Source organism: Vicugna pacos, chromosome 1 (genome assembly GCF_048564905.1).
Source record: "Vicugna pacos chromosome 1, VicPac4, whole genome shotgun sequence".
NCBI lineage: Eukaryota > Metazoa > Chordata > Mammalia > Artiodactyla > Camelidae > Vicugna > Vicugna pacos.
This window is the reverse complement of record NC_132987.1, coordinates 47,585,775-47,608,850: the sequence shown is the minus strand read 5'-3', so window position 1 is coordinate 47,608,850 and position 23,076 is coordinate 47,585,775. Positions and strand designations below refer to the sequence as shown.

General features: G+C 38.5%; 1 long non-coding RNA gene across 1 annotated transcript in view; it reads left to right on the top strand.

Annotated features, from left to right (window-relative positions):
• Positions 1-22,803, top strand: part of LOC140696430 (uncharacterized) — a 28,244-nt gene extending 5,441 nt beyond the window's left edge. Inside the window, exons 3-4 of the long non-coding RNA XR_012072753.1 lie at positions 22,251-22,366; positions 22,453-22,803. This is a non-coding gene — a long non-coding RNA (uncharacterized lncRNA). The remainder of the gene's footprint in view (positions 1-22,250; positions 22,367-22,452) is intronic.
• The last annotated feature ends 273 nt before the right edge of the window (positions 22,804-23,076 follow it).

Sequence of the window (23,076 nt, the reverse complement as noted above, 5' to 3'; positions counted from 1 at the left end):
ATAGCAGGAGTCAATATAAAAAAAAAAAAGTAGACCTCCAAATGTGGCCTCCTTCCTAAGGCCCCTGGTGATCTTTTCTGTGCTAATGATCTGTGTTGTTGGCGTTCCTGCTACAGACACACTTTATATCCTAGAGCTGAAAGGACCTTAGAAATCATATGATATGGTAGTTTTTAAACTTTGAGAAAACACTTTATTTAAATGAACTCTACTATAGAAGCCCAATGAGCTTAAAGAGGAGATGGTGATGGGCCTGACTATATAGGGCCTTCCCAGCAGGGCTTTGAAAGTTGGGTAACCTGTTGTTTTGCATGTCAGGAAATGAGGCCTGGAGAGCAAAATGACTGAGGTAAAGAACTAGGAAATCCACTAATGTGGTTCCACTACTCTTAGAATTTCTGCATTTCTCGTCTCAGTTTTAACTTTCATTTCTGCCTGGAGTCCAGCCTCCTCCCATATCCCATCCTAAGTTCATCGACTTACACCTGCTTACTACACACAGAACCACCCTAGCATTCTAGCTTTGTCACCACTGCTTAGAGAACATGGCGTTTCCCAAATGTGCCAAGAATTAATTAGAATTAATAGAAGCCCCTTTTAAAAATGCCGGTTCTCAGATTCCCTTCTTTGCAGATTCTGATGCAGTTGGTTTGTGTGAAACCCAGGTGACTCTCTTTTATCAGTGAAGCCTGAGAGACTCTTGCTGGATAGAATAGGTTGAGGGTGTCCTCTTAGACAGTAAAGGGTATACCTAAGTGGCCATTCATCACCTGTAAAGCCAGAGAAGATCTCAGTATTGTCAGAAAATTTTCCTCTCTTCACCATAATCAAGGAAAAACTTCAACCAAAAATAAATTTCCATTTGCTTTTGAGATGATGTTTGACTTGCTGCAGTAGGAAGGTGAACTTCATAGCATGATCGCCAACCACTACCTCTCACCGTCTGCTTTAGCTAGGTCACTCCCACGCTATGTTCTCTTTGCCCACAGGGCATACTTCAGGTCCTTGTTTCCTTCGCTAACCATGGGTGTGCTTCATCCAACTTGCTGCTCTTCCTAGTGCAGCCTGGACTCGAGGATCAGCTATTCCCTTGGTGCACTCACGTATCCACTCTAGACTTGCGGTCATGTCTTGTGTGACTATTTGTGGAACCCAGGTATCTGCACCCTAGAAGTCCCCCAGCACTGTACTCCACTGGTACCAATCTTTCTTTTAACATTTACACTTACCCTTACCACTTATATATGAGATGTGCCCCACCCCTTCCATTTTATCTCAGGAAAAATAGTTAAGTATTTATCTTCCAAAATCTGGAGCTTGTCTCATTTCCTTTCCAGAAACCATGTGGCTGTAACCTGTCTCTCCACCGTGCTTGACTCCGAACCCCTCTACCTTGGTCTCTGATTGCTTTTCTGCTGATCTTAGAAGTAGAAGACCACTCTTTCCTTAGAAATAATGCTGACGTTGGTGATGCTGGCCTCAAAGGATGGGGTTCACAGAGAACACTGGGCTTCTCAGTGCAACATCATCTCTTGATTCCCTGCCTCACTATTAACACAGGCTCCCCTGTGAACAGACTGTGAAGAAGATCAGGGATAATTAGAGGGAATATATTTACAACTGCATGTCCAATATAAGTGTTTCCACAGTTGAAGGAAAGCGGATATTAAACCCATGATAAGGGTTTCCTTATGGACAAACTGCACTTCCTCGCCTTGCTTCTGTCTCTTAAAGTCTTCAGAGAAGGCCCCTCCATGATCCTTCACTGCAGAAGTAAGAACCCTCCACTCCATATATTAATTATACTTACCCCAGAATGTGTCACAACCACACCCACATTGCTCCCCAAGACACACACACAAACACACATGCATGCATATAGCTATGTGTATATACCTGAGGACAATCCATAGGATAAATGGTCTGTAGCAGCACTCTGGGAATATCACCCACGCTGGGGAGCAAGGAACCTGGGACAGTTTGGGCAGGTTCTAGGGCTCCATATCCTGTCTATTTCAGGGTCACTCTGCAAGTGTAAGGTGATGCTATACCTCCTTATTCTCTATCACTGCTCCTGTTTGTCTCTGGGTCTCTTATTTTTTTTTAATTTTTTAAACAATTTTAATTGAGGTATACTTGATGTACAGTATTACATTTTCAAGTGTGCAACATATTGATTCACAAATTTTAAAAATCTCTGGGTCACATTTTAAATATACACGCATGCACGCACACCCATACTTTTAAGGAAAAACAAAAAGTCTCTTCCCTAAAGCCAAGCTAATCTGCAAAACTTTCCCTATCCATGGGAAAAATACCATTTTATACAATAATGCAGAGAAATTATAGATTTCTTTAGCCCAACCTCCTTGTTGCAGTCCATGCCTTCTCACCCACAATAATCAGGCTGAGTGGATTGCTCAGGTAGCATATTGGTGGCACCATAAAAATGGGATAAAACCAGTCTTGCATTTTTTCTATTGGATTATGATTTTATCTTCTCCCAAACGCTATGAGGTAGGTGGAGCACCTAGGGCATATTGCTAGTTGTCTTTCAATATCCATCCTCCCTTTCCATAGTAATAGAGTTTTATCTGGGCACGTGGCTACTTAGCTAAGGACCACTCCACCTTCCCAAGCCCTTCCTGCAGTTAGAAGCAGCCTTGTGACCACTGGTTCTGGGCAATGGAATGTGATTTGTGCCATTTTGCCCTTAAAAAGATTGAGCATATACTCCTGGCCCTTTACTCCCTTCCTGCTAATTACAGCAAAAGCAGGCACCTTAAACTCAAAGATGGACAGCCTATCTCTGGGCTTCTGCAAAGGAAGAATAAGCCTCTTCTTTATTTAAGCCATTTTATCTTGGGTGCCATTTGTTGCAGAAGCTTAGGTGGACCCCTGGCGAGTACAGTGGACATCCCCGTAAATGCCAAGTTCCTTGAGGGAGACGTAGTCAATAAGAAGCAAAGCTGAGCCTCAGACCTAATGCTCTAACCATGGAGCACACCTCCTCCATCCTAAAGATGTCTTTGTCAGAACTTGAACACTTTATAACAAAGTAGAGATATGTTATGAAATGGGACATTTTATTTCATGTCCTTTTGTGTTTTCCTTCTTTAGAATAGTTACTAATTTTGCTTCTGCTACGATAATGCTATCTGTCTAGTGATTGTCCGCGTCTGCCACAACAGCAGCCTTCACCTAGCCTGGGAGCTTAAGAGCATAACACACTTTCTGGAAGCAGTGACTTTTTCTCTTTAGTAGGTTCAGCAGGGAGTTTATAGTCTTGAAACTTACATGCAGAAATCTTAGAACCAACAAGGATAAAAGAGGCTTTACAAATAAGTAGAGAAATGGAGGGTCCAGATAATGAGAGCTAATTCCTATTGACTCAGTGAATGTAACTCCTCCTCTCAATCCTTCTCCAGCAGCCCTGCTAAGCCCCACAAGTGAATAAAAGTGAAATGACCTTATCATCACCAACAAAAAAACACTGGGTGGCAGAAATTTCTTTTAAATCACCATTCCTTATCCTTACCAGGAAGAATAAATTACCATTTGACAACCTACACTAACTCCATTCAAAGAATGGATGTTATTATTTATCCTATTTTGAGATTTGCTTTAATAGCTAATAGCAGCAAATTCATATAGCATTCATTATGTTCCAATACCATTCTCTGTGATTTTTTACATATTAACTCTTCTAATTCTTACAACTCTATGAAGTAGGTACAATTGCTTTTCCCATTTTACAGACAAGGAAACCAAGGGCACAAATATACTTTACATGCTCATTCGTAGACTAAATGTATTTCAGTAGGTGTGAAAAATGCCATCTTCTAGAGAGTTTTTTGTTGATGGTATGCTGAATGATAGGTGTTGAAGCATAGGCATTCACATCTCACTCATCATTTCCCTCTCACCTGAAATTGTACTTCACTGAAACTAACCTGCTTCCTCAGCAGGCAAAAATAAATTATCTGACTGTACTGTGCTTGCACCTAAAAGCCAGATTATTCTCAGCTGGATCAATGGTTCTCTTGTTCAAGAAAATAGTACCTTCATGTTTTACGGAGCACATCTCAGTATTGAAAATTTTCATCATGTTGTCTGCTTATTATCCATAGTTTTTACCTTAGAACATCTGGTTTACTGCTGTATAAATGTCCACGAGAACTGGGATACTAATACTGATCCTTGTTGTAGGAAAACAATGAATAAATAATTATCTTTTGAAATTTGTACTTAATAAGAATCAACCATTAACAAAGAACCCACAAAAAGTACCTTGATTTTTGACCATTTTAATTTTGAGCCAGCTCTTCCAATGGAATTTATTTATAACTTTCTGCTTTCTTTGAATAATTCCGAAGATTTTTATAACTTTTTAGTGTCAAGACATTATCATGTTTTCACATTGTTTTACAGTGTCCAGTTCTACCATGTAAATGTTGAAATAGTTTTATTGCTTACCAATTCTAAGATAGACAGTCCAAACTGCTTTTTTCCTTTAAATAATACTAATTTTCCCCTATGCTATATGTGGCAAAAATTTATAATTTTCTCCATCCTCACCTTTTTCCATTTGGAACAGCTAAGTGATTGACTAATTTTTATTAGTCAAACCTTAAAAGATAGAAATGACCATGTGTTCTGACCAATGAGATATAAGTGAGTATCACTGGGTGGAACTTTAAATAATCTTCTTTAAAAGCAGCACAGCCTCAGCTAAAAATATTTTCCCTTGCCCTTTCTCTCCTTCCTTCCTTCCTGGAGAGTAGATGTGATACCAGAAATGGTGCAGTGAGCTTGGACTCATGAGGTTACAAGCATCCACTAAGGATAGCTGAATGAAGCACAGAAGGAGCCTGGGTTATACTGGTAGCAGGGTGCCACCATACCAGCCCTGTAATGTCCAGCTCCAGACATCACATAATGTGAAGAAAATAAAGCCTTTATTTGTTTAAGCTTCTGTTTTTCTGGTTTCTGCTACTCACAGCCAAGTACAATTTCTAAATTCTAAGTGATCAGATAAATAGTAGCAGAGGATATAAAGGTTTTCAACATCTTGAAGCTTAAAAATTGGGATAGGTCTACAAAGCACGATTAAACATTCTGTTATACAGCCATTAGGTATTTTCAAACAATGTCTGAAATCAAATCATTTGTTGGTGAATCAAATCAATCATTTGAAAATATGATCCAGTTATTAAGACAAAAATACTCATGCTACCATCCATTCTCCATTTATTTCAGTAAAATAAATTTAGACATAAAAAAGAAGACATGCACTTGATTTTTTTCCTTTAGAAGTTGACAAGGAGTACATAAAGCTTTGGGGGTTTTAGCATGAAGAATTCTTGTGCTCAGGAATATGAATGTATGTAACATATGTAGAATGGACTTTTAAGTTTAACAATGGGAGTTCAATAGGAACCTCTAAATTGCAGAATTGAAAAAAGTATGAAAAGTACTAACAATATTTTTTCCTATATACATCTATATGTGACAGTAGTAATAATTGCTACTATTTAAAATAGACCTGTTATCAGCCAAGTCCTGTAGTAGATCTTGGGACTTGAAGGCAAGCCTTTTAACAAACTCCAAAATATAGGTTTTATTTCTCTAAATTATTAGCGCATAAGAATTCCATGCCTAAAGAAGGGAGGTGTTCAGTTGGTCCATTGATGTATTGCCAAATTGGTTCTCTTCTTGTCCCATATCTCTGAGAATACCTTCATTCCCAATGCAAATACAAAGTAGAGATTTGGAGCGAGATTTTACATGATTAAAAATTCAGTGATTGTGCCGAACCATGACTGTATTTGTTTTCTGTGCTGCACAACAATTTATCACAATTTGTGACACAATACCCACATCACCTCTCACTTTCAGTAGGTTCAGAAGTCCAGGAAGACATAGTGGGTTATCTGCTCAGGCTCTCACAATGTTAAAATCAAAGTGTCGATGAAGCCTCATTCTCATCTGGAGCTTGGGACCCTCTTCCGGTCTCACTCAGATTGTTGGTAAAATTCAGTTCTTTGCAGTAGAGATCCCCATGTCCCACTGGCTGTTGGCCAAAGGTCTTCAGGTTCTAGCCATGTGCCTCGTCCTGTCACAACTTGGCAGGAAACCAGCAGGAAAGCTTTTTACTGGTGCTTTACCTTCTTTCAAGGAGCTCCTTTAAGTTAGGCCCACCCAGGATAATCTCCCTTGTGACTAATTCAAGGTCAGGTAGTAACTAATCAATCAGATTGATATCCCATCATAGCTCTGAAGAGGAAGGTGATGCCTATATTCTTACCTAATTATCTGGAAATATCATTATCAGCACTGCACTGTTTTGAAATTACATATTCAACACTTCAGACTAGAATGAACGGAGATTAAGTGTTCCTATTCCATTCTTTTGTACGTATGCTCTAGGCAGTGTGCTTGCAGACCTTTACTACTGGGGTTGGTACCAGAATTCTCTCCTCGGGCCAGTTCTGCTGCATAGTCTGGGGCTGGCCCCAATAATAGCAAGTCCCTCATTAGGCTAGTTCTTCACTGTGGCTCTGGACTTTACTTATGGAAACAGAAGTTTTCTTCCACCTTCCTTATTACCCCCTGAGCTACCTAGTATCCTTTATTAAATCTATTTCAGCAAAAACTAGCTTGAGTAAATTCTATTATTTGCAGACAAGAAGAACTTTGACCTATACAGTAATTAATGGCAGGTGTGGCAGTGGACAACAAACCTTTCAGGAAATGAGAATATGCAACTGCTTATCCAATGTGGTCAGGTTAAAGGGCTGGGAGAATCCAGACCATGGCAGCAGTGGAGAGAGGTACTTTAATTACCACTTGATCATATGGAATGAGGAGCCTATCAGTGCAGGGCGTTCAGGAACCAAGTGGTTACAATTTGGTAAGAGTAGGAAGGCATATGGAAGAAAACACTGAAGATCAGTCTGGATGCTTCTGATTATTATGGGAAGGAAAGGAAGTGAGATTGTTAATTTATGTGTCAGTTGGGCTAAGCCATGGTATTCAGATACTTGGTCAATGTATACATATATACATTTTTTTTGATGTGGAGATTTTAGTTTTTTGTATATATATTTTAACTGAGGTATAGTCAGTTTACAATGTGTCAATTTCTAGTGTACAGCACAATGCTTCAGTCATACATGAACATACATATATTCGTTTTCATATTCTTTTCACCATAGGTTACTATAAGATATTGAATATAGTTCCCTGTGCTATATGATATGTACATTGTACGTATATAAATACATACATAAACATATACACATACACACATCCTATTGCTTCTGTTCATCTGGAGAAATCTAACTAATATGGATAAGCTTAAAGTTTACCGGGACCTGGATCAAGTTATATTGATAGGACTATGTATACCGTAAAAAAAAAATGCTTATGAGGCCACAGTGCTGTTATAATTGAAAATATAATAAGCAGTATTATCCTATGGATTGTTGGATTATACCAGCTGATTTCACAGTCTTATTGCCTCTTTTATGTGAAAATGAAGCTGTTGTTTAGAGAAGAGTAGTACCATGCCCACAGACCCCTAATACTTAGAATGAGACATAGGGGAGGAGCCTGGTGATTACCATATACCAAACTGCCTAATTTCACTGAGCCTTCCCATGCCAGCTGAAGCAGCCCCTTCTGAACTGTCTGATGAGACTGCCCCTGTCTTTCCTGAGTTCCATGTGTATAATGGCCCAGACAGAGGCAGTTACTTTGTAAAGGAAACCTACTTCTCTTCATTCTTCCCCCCGAGAATCCTCCTTGCCTCCAGACTTATAATTAGAAATTCACAGGGGCCTATCACAAAGTCAAATCAGAAAGGAAAAAGCTTACATACATATTTGTATACGTGCATGCATACATACAAGTAAGCAATATTTTGCTGATTTACATCAGCAAAAACCAAGGGAGTATATGTGGGAATGGGTTTTGAGCATTCTTGCCATACGTAGATTTCCCAGTGATGGCAGAACAATATCTCCCATCCCACGTGCTCCTCTTTGACTCTCCTTCCATCAGGAGTTGCGGTCTTTTTTTCTTCCTCTTGAATTTGAGTGGGCTTGTGGCAGAAGTGATGTTATGTAAAGTCAGGTGACTTTGAGGTTTTGTCATAAAAGTCAATGGTTTCCACCTGGCTCTCTTTGGAATGCTCACCCTTTGAATCTAGAAACAGTCCAGGCAACCACATGAAGCCACATTCAGGACTACGGACCCATGGCCGCAGCTGAAATCCCAGGCAAAGCTAACATCAGACACCAGACAGGAGTATAAGTAGACCTTCACTAAGCTCCCCACCATACTCCAGATTATTTTTTCCTTTCTTTGTAAGTGCTGGCTGGGTTTTTTTTAAGTATAATTGAATTACAGTATTGTTAGTTTCAGATATATAACAAAGTAATTCAGATATGTATATGTATATATATATAAAATATTCTTTTCAGATTCTTTTCTATTATAGGCAATTACAAGATAGTGAATGTAGTTCCCTGTGCTATACAGTAGCTTCTTGTTGTTTATCTGTTTTATATATAGTAATGTGTATCTGTTAATTCCAAACTCCTAATTTATCCTTCCCCTCCTTTCCCCTTTGGTAACCATAAGTTTGTTTTCTATGTTTCTATTTTGTAATAAGTTCACTTGTATCACTTTTCTGGATTCCACATATAGGTGATATCATATATTTGTCTTTCTCTGTCTGACTTACCTCATTTAGTATGATGATCTCTGTGTCCATTCATGTTGCTGCAAATGGCATTAGTTTATTCTTTTTTATGGCTGAGTAGTATTCCATTGTGTATATATGTATCTCACAGCCTGATGCCCAGAGTTATGTGAACAAACTCCTGAAACTCATCCTACTGGTGCTGGGACTGCAGGATCAACAGTGACAGGCAGTGCAGAATGAGAACATGGAGACTTCCCCTGGCATCTGTCACATTGCTGTGGCCCTGGGCAAGAACCATGTTATATATGTTGGTTCCATGTCTTGGCTATTGTTAATAGTGCTGCTGTAAACATTGGGGTACATGTATCTTTTCCAATTAAAGTTTTTGCCTTTTCCAAATATACACCCAGGGTTTGGATTGCTAGATCATATGGTAATTCTATTTTCAGTTTTTTAAGGAACTGCCATACTGTTCTCCATAGTGGCTGCACCAATTTACATTCCCACCAACAGTGTAGGAGGATTCCCTTTTCTCCACACCCTCTCCAGCATTTATTACTTGTATACTTTTTGATAACAGCCATTCTGACTGGTGTAAGGTGATACCTCATTGTAGTTTTGATTTGCATTTCTTTAATAATTAGCAATTGAACATCTTTTTATGTGCCTGTTGACCATCTGTATGTCTTCTTGGAGAATGTCTATATAGGCCTTCTGCCCATTTTTTTGACTGGGTTGTTTGTTTTTTTGTTGTTGTTCTTGAACTGTATGAGTTGTTTGTATACTTTGGAAATTAAACCCTTGTCAGTCACATCATTTGCAAATATTTTCTCCCATTCCATAGGTTTTCGTTTTGTTTTGCTTGTCATTTCCTTTGCTGTACAAAAGCTTAAAAGTTTTATTAGGTGCCATTTGTTTAGTTTTGCTTTTGTTTCTTTTGGCTTGGGAGACTGACCTAAGAAAACATTGCAAAAATTTATATCAGAGAATGTTTTGCCCATATTCTCTTCTAGGAATTTTATGGTATCATGTCTTACAGTCAAGTCTTTAAGCCATTTTGAGTTTGTTTTTCTGTATGGTGTGAGGGAGTGTTCTAACTTCACTGACCGACATGCAGCCGTGCAGTTTTTCCTAACACCACTTTCTGAAGAGACTGTCTTTGTCCCATTGTATGTTCTGGCCTCCTTTGTCGAAGATTAATAGGGGTGTGCGTTTATTTCTGGACTCTCTATTCTGTTCCATTGACCCATGTGACTGTTTTTGTGCCAATACCACACTGTTTTGATTACTGTAGCTTTGTAGTATTGTCTGAAGTCTGGGAGGGTTACGCCTCAAGCTTTGTTCTTTTTCTTCAAGATTGCTTTGGCAATTCTGGGTCTTATGTGTTTCCATACAAATATTAGAATTATTTGTTCTAATGCTGTGAAAAACTTCATAAGTAATTTGATAGGGATCACATTAAGTCTATAGATTGCTTTGGGTAGTATGGCCATTTTAACAACATTAATTCTTCTAGTCCAAGAGCATGGGGCATCTTATCATTTCTTTGAATCATCTTCAACTTACTTTATAAATGTTTTATGCTTCTCAGTGTGTAAGTCTTTCACCTCCTTGGTCAGGTTTATTTTTAGGCTTTTTTAATGTGATTTTAAAATAGATTGTTTTTTAACTTTCTTTTTCTGATATTTCATTGTTAGTGTAAAGAAATGCAACAGATTTCTGTTATGTTAATCTTGTGTCCTGCTACCTTGCTGAACTTGTTTATCAGCTCTAGTAGTTTTCGTGTGGAGTCTCAAGGGTTTTCTATATAGAATACCATGTCCTTTGCATATAATGACAGTTTTATCTCTTCCCTTCCAATTTGGATACTTTTTATTTCTTTTTCTTGTCTGATTGCTGTGGCTAGGACTTCCAAGACTATTTTGAATAGGAGTGGTGATAGTGGGCAGCCTTGTCTTGTCCCAGATTTTAGTGCGAAGCTTTTGGCTTTTCACTTGTGGCTTTGTCCTAAGTAGCTTTTATTATGTTGAGATATGTTCCCACTATGCCCACTTTGGTGAGCTTTTATCATGAATGAATGTGAATTTTATGAAATGCTTTTTCTGCATCTATTGAGATGATTATGTGGTTTTTTCCTTTTCTTTTGTTGATATGGTGTATGACATTGATTGATTTACATGTGTTGAACCATCTTTATGACCCTGGGATGATTCCAACTTGATCATGGTATATGATCCTTTTTATGTGCAGTTGGATTTGGTTTGCTAATATTTTGTGGAGAATTTTTGTATCTATATTTATCAAAAATATTGATATGTAATTTTCTTTTTGGTAGTGTCTTTGTCTGGTTTTGGTAACAGGGTGATGGTGGCTTCAGAAAATGACTTTGAGAGTGTTCTCTCCTCTTCAATCTTTTGGAAGAGGTTAAGAACTCTTTGTATGTTTGGTAGAATTCCCCAGTTAAGACATCTGGTCCTGGACTTCAGTCTGCAGGGAGTTTTTTAAATTACAGATTCTATTTCACTTCTAGTGATCAGTCTGTTCAAATTATCTCTTTCTTCTTAATTTAGTTTTCGTAGGCTGTATGTTTCTAGAAACTTGTCCATTTCTTCTAGGTTACCCAATTTGTTGGCATATCACTATTCATAGTATTCTCTTATGATATTTTGTATTTCTATGGTATCAACTGTTATTTCCTTTCTTTCATTTCTTATTTTGTTTATTTGGGTCCCCTCTTTTCTTCTGGCTGAACCTGGCCAGAGGTTTATTGATTTTTGTTTATGCTTTCAAGAAAATAGCTGTTGGTTTTATTGACTTTTTTCTATTTTTTTAACCTCTTATTTGTTTCGTCTCTGATCTTTATTATTTCCTTCCTTATGCTGACTTTAGATTTTCTTTCTTCTTTTTCTAATTCTCTTGAGTGATAAGTTAGGTTGTTTATTTGAGGTTTTTCTTGTTTTTGAGGAAGGTCTGTATTGCTATGAACTTCCCTCTTAGGACTGATATTGCTGCATCCCATCGATTTTGTACGGTTGTGTTTGCATCATCATTTGTCTTGAGGTATTTTTTTTATTTCCTTTGATTTCATCATTGACCTATTGGGGTTTTTTTAGTAGCATGTTGTTTAGTCTCCATGTATTTTTTTCCTTCTCGTTTCTTTTTTCTGTGGTTGATTTCTAGTTTCATGCCATTATGATCAGAAAAAGTTGCTAGAAATAATTTCTATTCTCTTAAATTTGTTGAGGTTTATTTTGTGTCTTAGTATGTCATCTATCCTAGAGAATATTCCATGTGCACTTAAAAGAATGTGTATTCTGTTTTCTTTTTTAACGTAATGTCCTGAAGATATCAATGAAATTTAACTGTTCTATTGTGTCATTTAGGAATTCTGTTGCCTTACTGATTTTCTGTCTGGAAGAGCTGTTCATTGATGTCAGTGGGGTGTTAAAGTCTTCTACTATCATTGTATTCCTGCCCATTTCTCCCTTTATATCTGTTAGTATTTGTTTTATATATTTAGGTGATCCTATATAGGGTGCGTATATATTACTGAGTGTAATATCCTCTTCTTGTATTGTTCCTTTCATTATATAGGGTCCTTCTTTATCTTTCTTTATGGTCTTTATTTTAAAGCCTATTTTGTCTGATATGAATTTTGCTAACCCTGCTTTCTTGTCATTTCCCTTTACATTAAATATTTTTCCATCTCTTCATTTTCAATCTATGTGTGTCCTTTGCCCTAAAGTGGGTGTCTTATAAGCTGTGTATTTTAGGTTCTTGTTTTATTATCCAATCTATGTCTTTCAATCGGAGCATTTAATCCTTTAACATTTAAGGTAATTATTGATAACTACATATTTATTGCCATTTTAAAGCTGTTTTCTGGTTAATTTTGTATTTCTTCTTTGTTCCTTCCTTTTCTTTTTGTTTTTGATGGCCTTTTGCTTTTGTGGTTTGATGGTTTTCTTTTGTATTATGCTTGAGTTCTCTTCTTTTTGGCTTTTGTATGCTTTTGATGTGTGGTTACACTGGTTTTCAAGTATGTTAACCACTTACTATATCTACTTGTTTTAGAATGGTAGTCATATAAGCTCAAACATATTCTAAAACAAAAAAAATCTACATTTTGTTACCCCCTCCACCATGTTTTATGATTTAGATGTCCTGTTTTACATCTTCATGTTTATCCTTTTGCTGTTCATCATAGTTATAATCACTTTCACAAAAAATGTTTGATTTTTTTTAAAACTGTATATTGGCTTATTTAAGTGATCTATAATCCTTTTATATATTTTCTTTACTTATTGTAATTCTTGTAGATTTTTGCTTCTTTTCTGTTTAGAGAAGAGTTTTCTATGTTTCTTTCAGGATAGGTTTAGTATTGCTGTATTCCTTTAGTTTTTACTTGACTGAGAAATTCATCTCTTCTTCTATTCTAAATGATAATCTTGCTGGGTGGAGTATCCTAGGTTGCAGACTTTTTTTCCTTTCAGGACTTGGAATATATCTTGCCACTCCCTTCTGGGCAGCAAAATTTCTGTGGGGAAATCAACTGCTAACCTTACGAGGGTTCCCTTGTAACTGTTTTTCTCTTGCTGCCTTTAGAATCATCTCTTTTTCTTTCATTTTTGCCATTTTAATTATGATATGTCTTGGTGTAGGTCTGTTTGGGTTTATTTTATTTGGGACCTGTGCTTCCTGTACCTGGATATCCGTTTCCTTTTTAGGTTTGGGAAATTCTCAGCCATAAGTTCTTTAAATACATTTTTGGCCACCTTTCCTCTTTCCTCTCCTTATGAATTTCCTCATTATGCATGGATTGGCCCACTTTATATTATCCCATAGGTCTCCTATATTGCTTTTATTTATTTATTTTTTCATTTGTCTTTCTGTCTGCTCTTTTGATTGGGTGATTTCCATTATTCTATCTTATGGATCACTTATTTATTCTTCTGCATTATTTAGTTTGCTATTTATTGCCTTTAACTTAGTTTTCATCTCAGCAATTGAGTTGTAAAATTTTGATTGGCACCTCTTTACAGTTTCTAGTTCCTTGTTACAGTGATCTACATTTCTGTCAATAGCCTTTCTTAATTCCTTCAGCATTTTTATTACCTACTTTTTGAACTTGGGGTCTGGTAGACTGAAGAGGTCCATTTCATCAACTGTTCTTTCAAAGAATTTCTCTTGTTCTTTTAATTGGGAGTGATTCCTCTTCTTTTTCATTTTATTTATATTTTTCTGACTCTATGAATTTAGGAGAAACAGTTATCTATTGTGATCTTGAAGGGCTGTTTTATGTGGAAGTGTCCCTGTGTAGTCTGTGTAAGTCCAGTATTTTTGGTGTGAGGATTGTTTTGGGGATGGATGCCTGCTGCGTCTTTCCTTAGTTTGTGTGGGTCATTATTCCCTTGATAAGGGGTGTGATTGATGTTGTGTTGATCAGTGCCTGCACTCGGGGCCTCCTCTTTGCTCTGTGGTTGTCAGAGCCCTATTGGGGGCATGTTATGCTTCCCAGTTGTTGGAGAAGCCCCCAGATCCAGTTCTAAGCTCTGGTGTGAGGTAAGTGAGTCTACACTGTTCCTACTGGGAAAGGAGCAGCAGCGTATTCCTCCCCAGCAGCTGTCCCCTGGGACCTGTGCTCTGTGATGTCACCTGCCACCTGGTGTGCAGGCTTACAAAGTACACTGTTGTTGGCACTGCCCTTGGCCCCACCTCTGCCTTGGGAGCACTGATAATAGGCTCAGGTTTTAGCCCCACCTCCATGTGTGGACAACCTGCAGGTGCTTGTGCACTCCCAGAGCTCATAGCAGTAGAGCCACACCCACTGTCAGCACCGGAGAATGAGGCTGCTATGGTGGGGCCCACCCCTCCCTTTGCGCACATGTTGACTATGGGCCTCCTGTGTTGGACCAGGGCTCCATCCTATGCACATCCCCAGTTGCAGCCTGGAACACGCTCCAGCCCCATTAGGCTGTCTCTACACAGCCGAATCGAGTCCTGTCCCTGGGTCTATCCACTGAAGCCTGAGTCTCAGCACCCAACTGCTTCACACACTAGCAGAAACACGTTTCATGCTAGGAAGTGCAGCGAGGTGGCAAGGACTGTCTGTGCTGGTCTCTGTCTGTGCTGCCTGCCGCAGGCCGGCTGCTGCACCCTCCTCTGAGCCCCTGAAGCTCCCTGTCTGTCCTGGCTGACCTCCAAGCCTGTGACGGGGGTTCCCAGCATGAGAGAACTGTTTCCCTTTTCACAGCTCCCTCCCAAGGGCGCAGGTCTTGTCCCAATTCCTGTTTTTTCCCCTCTTGTCCTACCTAGTTACGTAGTGATCTTTCTTCTAGCTTTGGTTGTATGAGATCTTCTACCAGTGTCCAGCAGGTATTCTGTGAGAAGTGTTCCACATGTGGATGTATTTTTGATGTATTTGTGAGAGGAGGTGAGCTCCGCATCCTTCTTTTCCGCCATCTTGATCTCCGCCCCCACACTCCAGCTTTCAAATCTCTCCAGCTGAGGCCTCCAACATCATGGAACAAAGACAGGCTGTCCTCGCTGTACCCTTTCTGAATTCCTGAGTCTCAGAATCTATGAGGTTAACCAAAAAAAAATTCATGGCACTGACTTTAAGGTAGCTTGTTAAAATGGCGTTAGTAACTGAGACAGTACTTAGGCCAGTGCACATAAATTTAGATTGATCTGAGTTATTGATAAGAGTGCACTTATTACAGATTCTAGAGTCAATATGCCAAGTCAGATATTTAGAGTTTAAAGTTTTGCTCAGCTCACTGAAAGTTGAATTCAGTGGCAGTGGTCTTCCATAAATGAAGATGTAAAAGAAGTTGTCTAGTATTATGAAGAGGCAGAAATACAAAGATTTGGGATAAATAAGAATATTGGTGAATATTTTTAATTTGCAAACCACACACACACACACACACACACACACACACACACACACACACACTGTGGCCCTAAAAAGAGCCCAGAAGAAATCCTTTTACTACACTGTTGAAAAATACCTATAGCATCCTACATTGAAAAATGCTGTTCTCTGTGAGCAAGGGACACCACCATGAAAATGGGCTCTCTGATGAGCCGATCTTTGGTTGACAGAAGTCTAGCAGCAGTACTTAACCTCAAGAGAAAAGGTGGACATGGTTATGATAAAAGGCAGTTGGAACAGCACAAGAATCATGATTCATAAGTGCTAACTGGTTATACTTATGAATACAAAATGGTATGGTAGAAAATATAGGGGCCACCCATTAAGACCCTTTTTGGAATAAAACACAAAACAAAAATAAACAACAGAACAATAAAAGGAGAAGATGAACCCCACATCTAATTCTGAAACACAAAGGCATAAAATGAGCTGCCATGATAAAATCAAACCCAATACCCATACTCAGACCTGAGTCAGTTCACACACCTGACTGTGAACCCATCAATGAAGAAAGGAGCCCAGAAAACTGCTAAGAAAGGACCCTAAGATGACACCACATGGCAGTGATATATAAATCTTTCTTCTGGCCTTCTCCAATGGGATTTGCAGCCATTTTGCAAGGATGACTGTGCACTACTAGAGAAAGGAAAACACTGGGGAATTACTTCATTGACTCAGAACTACAGTTAATCCATGGGAACCCAGACTTTTACTATGTCCCTCTGGTCAGAATGTGAGCTAATGGGGACCAGGTGATAAGTGAGTTTTGTGGACCAACTCAGTCTTAAAGTGGACCCAGTGTTTCCACAAAACCATCTTGTTGATATTTTACCTTCACTGGCTTCACTGCCTAAGAGCAATAGGAACCCATTGACTGTGCCCTGATTTAGTCCACAAAACATCATAGTGGTCTACAAACTGATGACTTAAGCTAATGCAACCCAGTGCACAGGAAGAGTATGTAACCTAGGCTTGTTCATAAAATATACACATATCAAAAGATAAAAGATATGAAAAATACAGGGACCTGTCAGTTGAGTGAAATTTCTGGAGATCAGGGATCTCAGACTTCTCAAAGTGTCTCCTCCAACATGAAAGAAAAGTGTTACACTCTGCATCCCCTGTCATAATAAAGGGGAATGATGCTTGTTCAATTTTTGTATCTTGTAGAAAATATATGTGACATTTGGTTATGCTTCTCCAAATAATTAAAAGGTCATCTGAAAGTCTTCCAGCTTTCAGTGTGGCACAAAGCAATAGAAAACTCTCTAGAAGGTCTAGACTACAGTGTATATCCTCAAAATTCAGAGTAGGGTATCTTTTTCAGTAAGTAACTGTAGCATTCTCCTTTCAAAAAAGTCTCGGCTTGCTGTTGGATCGTGGTAGAGACTGAATGTTTGGGAGCAGTACATCATTTGCCTATGGAAATTAAGTATCCCACCATGAAGTATGTGAATATCTCATCTACTGAGCTATAAAGTCAGATATTTTTTGCAGCATTCCATCATCCCCGGGAAATCATTTATATTTGAACAGGTTCGTGGAGGTCCTAAAAACACAAGTCCCAAAAGAAGATGACTCATACCCTGAGTGCATCTACTCCTGCCATGCTGCCGGTATTCTCTCAAACCACACCTCTAGTCGCATTAAGAGGTCTCTATGACCAGGTAACTGAGAAAAAAATATTCCAGTTACTGTCAGCTCCATTGGAAATGACAATACTAAAAAGCACCCTATAGGCACCAGTATGTTATAGAAGTATTCTTTGAGTCCACGTTGCACAGCAGTATTTCTTTGTCCCGTTTAATGCAGCTCAATCAACCCACATACAGAAGTGGACAGCTACATCATGTCAGTTCCACTCAGGAGTGACCTGATGGTCAGTGTAGAAAATAAATATCCCCAATGGGCAGAACTTCAAACAATGTATCTCATGATCTGTTTAGCTGGAAAGGGAGATTAAGCTACAGGTCTACGTTGATTTACAGGCAATAGCTAATAATTTCATTGGATAGTCAGGAACTTAGGAGGGATAAGATTGAAGGATTGGTGATAAAGAAGATTAAAGCAAGGACCAATCTAGACTTTTAAACTATTCTGGAGTTTGAAAGCATTTGTGTCGCATGTGAATATGCAAAAAAGACTGACTCTATATAGAGGTTTTCAATACATGACTGGACAAGATGACCTGTTGTATGAATTTGTCAGCCTCTTTCCACAGTCACTCAGTAATTATTAAATGAAAAAGTGGTCATGGTTTCAGACAGAGTTTATGCCTGGGCTTAACAACTTAGACATCCTCTCCTCCAGATGTCTGAATATTACTTCCACTGAGTGCCCAGTTTGAAAGCAAAAGAGAACAAACATGAGTCCTGCCATATGGTGCCATCCTCCAAAAAGAATAACCAGCCACCTGATGGCAAGTTAATTACATAGGGCTTCTTCTAACATGGTGAGTGTTGGAATCTGTCTTCTCTGAAATTGATACAATCTAGACATGGATTTGTCTATGTGGTCTACCAAGCTTCTGCCAGCAACACCATCTGTGGACTCACCAAATGTCTCATGTGCTGTCACTGTAAGTCACATAACATTGGTTCTGACCAGAGATCTTATTTTATAGCGAAAGACTAGGACATTATTAGATTGATGCATTTAGAAAGCATTCAGATTTCCAGAAGCAGTTGGCTTTATAAAGCAGTGAAATGACTTATTGAGGATTTTGTTTTGATGCCAAATGGGAGATATCTTACAAAATAGGGATGCCATCTTATAGAATACAGCATCTGCTATTAAATAGCAACCAACACATAGTGTTTTTTCAGCCATGGCCAGAAAATATGAGTTTAGGAACCAAGAAATGAAATTGGGGTGGTACTGCTCACTATTCCCTTAATGACTCACTAACATAAATTTTACTTCACATCCTTGCCACTGTCAACAGCTTTGGCTTAAGGATCTTAGTACTCAAGGGAGGAGTACTTCCAAGAGCACACCAGTGTCTCAAACCACTTGAAAAAGCAGACAAGGGGATTACCATGCGGACTGTGGGGTTGAATATGATTTAAAAGGAATAATCAGTGTTATGCAATGCAAATCTAGAAGACTATTTCTTTAAGACAAGAATTCCTATAGGGTGTTCCTTAATATTTCCATGTCTATTAGTAAATGTTAATGGAAAACTAGAGCACCCCATATAGGCAGAACCACCAAGGGCTCAACTCCCAAGGAATGGATGTTGGGTTACTCCACAGTCAGTAAAGGAATCCAGTTAACTGAGTCACTGCTGACCTGAACATAAAAGTAATATGGAATGGCTAGTTGTTGATGAAGAAAATTACACACATCAACTGAAGGCCATTTGTAGAAAATGTAACTGATTTTCTGTTAACCCTTGCTTTATTTAGTATGTTTTGATAGTATTTACTTGTAATTTAGTCCGCGTATTAAAAATACCAAGACAGAATTGAGGAACCATAATCATCACTACATATATTAGAACTAGAAAAGGTTGTACTAAGTTAAAAGATTGTGCTAAATAAAAGAAGATTATACCAAATAAAGAGTCTTCTCATCTGGGGAGAGAATGGGTTTGTTTAATTGTATGAAAGATTGTCACTTTACTAGGTGGGAACATAATTTTTGTTGCTATTGTTGTTTTAAGTTTGGAAAATGGATGTATATCCAGATAAAGGGTAACATCTGTCCTTCACGACTGCTCAAAATATTTTAAATCCTCTTCTTGCTTTTAATTGTTTTCTGTTTTGTAAATCTTGTTTTCCCCAGCTAGAATCTCCAGAACTACATCTTTACAGACTCCTATGAATAGTGCAAGCAGTTTTCTGATTTCTGCCTCGTGGGAAAATAGGATCTGCATGAGGAATTCATTTCTTTAATGGTGTAAATGGCACCAGAGGTAGAGGGAATGGTGGAGGCTTCTTCTCTGGTCCATGGCATATGGTTTTGGAGTCAGTGCCAGTGCCAGTGGCAGTGGCAGCTTCTTCGTCTGGACAGATCAGTAGAGTGGTTCTAGATGCTCTGGTGGTGACAAGAGGCAGCTCCCACATTGGCCCAGTTCTGTGGTGTGCCTCAAGCTATTGTTCCTGAAAGCTTAATCTGTTTCCCCACCTCTCCCAGTGATTCTGTGTGGGAGATCATACAGTTTGCCATTTGAACTCAGACACATTGGGAATGAAAGGGGATGCTGTTCATAATGTCAAGGATAAACTATAACTGTACTGAACAGATGGGACACATAGTAACTCTAATACTATGAATTAGTATATTTTGTTGCTTAAATTAGAAAAGACCTACTTAGTTTTTACTAAGAACCCTAACAAAAATATCATTAGATTTTTTTAGGATTATAAAATTTTTTAACAATATAAGTAGACCCTATGTACTATATTATACCTATAACACAAAGGAGAATATTCTACAATTCTATTATAAAGCAAATTCAGATTAATTCAGATTCATAGACTCTATTATATCAATATTAGTTGACTTAATGTAGCCATATGTTTGTTGCCTAAAGAACCATGACTTACACGGATGTTATATGTCATTAATGAAGCCTTGGGAATGGAAACAAAGTACAGTCGTCCCTTTGTGTCAGCGAGGGATTGGTTCCAGGACCCCCTACAAATAACAAATCCACAGATGCTCACATTCCCTATATAATATGGTGTAGTGTTTTCACATTACCTACAACACATCCTCCCATATACTTTAAGTCATGGCTAGATTTCTTATAATAATACTTAATACAGCATAAGTACTATGTATATAGTTACCAGTAGGTGGCTAATTCAGGTTTTGCTTGTTGGAACTTTCCAGAATTTTCTTCCAAATACTTTCAATCTGAAGTTGGTTGACTCCCCAGATGCAGAATTTAGGAACACAAAGAAATACGAAGGGCCAACTGTATCTTGTCATGATGCTTTTATAAACAGTAATTCACTGACACATAGGTGAGTCAGGGTTGTTCAATGCAGTATTACTAGGACAGAATATACACTTTAAGAAATCTTTAACTTAGTGTCCATGTTAAGTGTCCATTTAGTTTCTATATAAGTTGTTATTTTATGCTATAGATATATGGCTATGTGCATATTATTCTATGCTATAAATGTTTGTACTTTAGTACTACTAATGCCAGAAGCCCAAGAAGAAACAAATTATCAAACTCATTCATCAATCCAGTGTCTTCATTCAAATTGTTGGATCATTAAGTGAACAGTTGCTGGCACTTTACTTCATTCAGCAATTCATACAGGCTCTGGGCTGGTGGCTGAGAATACAGTGATAAGCAAAACAGACATGATCTGGGGATAGGAGTCGAGTAGTCTCAAAAAGGAAATACAGTCATCAAACGATGACACAAATAAATATCTGGTTACAAACCGTAGTGAGTGCTGTGAAGGAAATGCATATGATGTTCTGGGACATAGGTTACGTGGAGCGTCAGGGAAGATCATTTTGGGGAGGTGCTATTTGAATGGACACCTGAAAATGACAAAACAATGACTAAGTGTGGGAGTTAGTATGGGAGAGGAGGCTGCTCCAGACATAAAGTGAAGATGTAAAAGGCTATGAAGCAAAACCGGGCATGAGTTTCATTTCAAAGTGCTGGAAGGAGCCCTGTGCAGCTGGAGCTGAGAACAAGGAGAGTGAGACCACAGTGAGCCCTAGGGGCAGCTGCCACACCCCAAGGACCAGCGGACATGTGCAGGAAGGAGGCCTTGCCTGAGTTCTCTCCCCAGCTCTGGGGAACTGGGCAGCTCTGAGGAACAGAATACTAAGAGCAGAAATTAGGTTCTGAGAGGACAGCTAGTGCAGGAAATCTACCTGAAATTGTAAACACCAGGGAGATGTGGAGAGGGAAACCCAAGTCCTATGAGAAAGCTAAAAATTAGGAGTCTGGACACCAAATCATCAATCAACAAAAAGGACATTTAAAGAAAGATGTCACAGAAATAGACTCATGGACAGAGAATACAGACTTGTGGTTACCAGAGGGGTAGAGGGTGGGAAGGGATAGACTGGGATTTCAAAATTGTAGAATAGATAAACAAGATTACACTGTATAGCACAGGGAAATATACACAAAATGTTATGATAAATCACAGAGAAAAAAATGTGACAATGAGTGTGTATATGTCCATGAATGACTGAAAAATTGTGCTGAACACTGGAATTTGACACAACATTGTAAAATGATTATAAATCAATAAAAAATGTTAAAAAAAAAAGAAAGATGTCAGACTGAACACATATGTATACCTATCCTTTCTCTCCCCAATTCTTTAGCCTACAAAAAAATTTTTCAATTTTTATTTATAAAAAACAATTGTGCTGAAAACCAAAACATTGTACCATCACCCAACCAGAAATTTGAGGGAGAAACAAAGTGTATGGGAAATTAAAGGGAAATAAGAGCCAATACAACAAAAACAAATAAATAAAAAACCCACCCAGCCTAAAACACAAATGGGACAAAAGTACTTGAGTGAATTTGTATTTTAAAAGCCAGATTGTTTATAATCAAAATTACCATTGAAAGGGGCTTTATTTTCATTGCACTCTTTTGTCTATTTACAGCATGGTGCGTTATGCGTGTATTAGTTGAATCGGCTCAGGAGGCCAGGGTCTGCTGGGGGTAGGACACCTGGAGAAACAACCCGGGGCAATTGATCTGCGACTCATCCATTCTCACAGTAAGCACTCAGGAATGTGCCAGGGTGCTCATCAGTTAGTCTGCTTCTGGTGAACGTTAGAAACATAACCAAAGTCTCCCCAACAGGTAAGAGTGACCAAGAGGGAGTAAAAACCTCCGCAATGGCAAAAAGACCTCATGAGACTCTTCAGAGCTCTCTGTCTGCCGACAGACGATCCCACCAGGCAAGACAGATACCCCTGTGGGAGATGACTGCCAGGTAGGTCTCCCCTCCAACAGGGAGACCGCAGTCGTGCCTTCTGCCCTGCAGAGCTGTCTGGACGCGGCAACTTATGCGTTTTCTATTTCCATTTAAAGATATTGTGTTGTATACCTGAAACTTTGCTGTCTTCCAGTCAAAACAATCACCTTTGTAAAAATTGTACAGTTACCTATTTCTTTAGAAAATGAATAAATAAAAATTATCCTTGAAAAGTCTTTGAGTAAAGGCCATGTTGCAGACAATCAAAACACCTCTTAAGCATCCAGCACATGTGATTTTCCTCAACATTGGAATGAAATAATATTTCTTTGGTTAAGCATCTGAAAAAATGTTTGGCTTACATTTAGAAGCCATGCTGTAAGGCACAAAGCTATATCTTTAATCGTTCTTGCATGCTAAATGTGGTGAATGCCATTACTACAAGAGGCACATGGATGCTAAATATGATGGAAAGAACAGTAGATTTGCATCTTCCATCTGAGATTTGC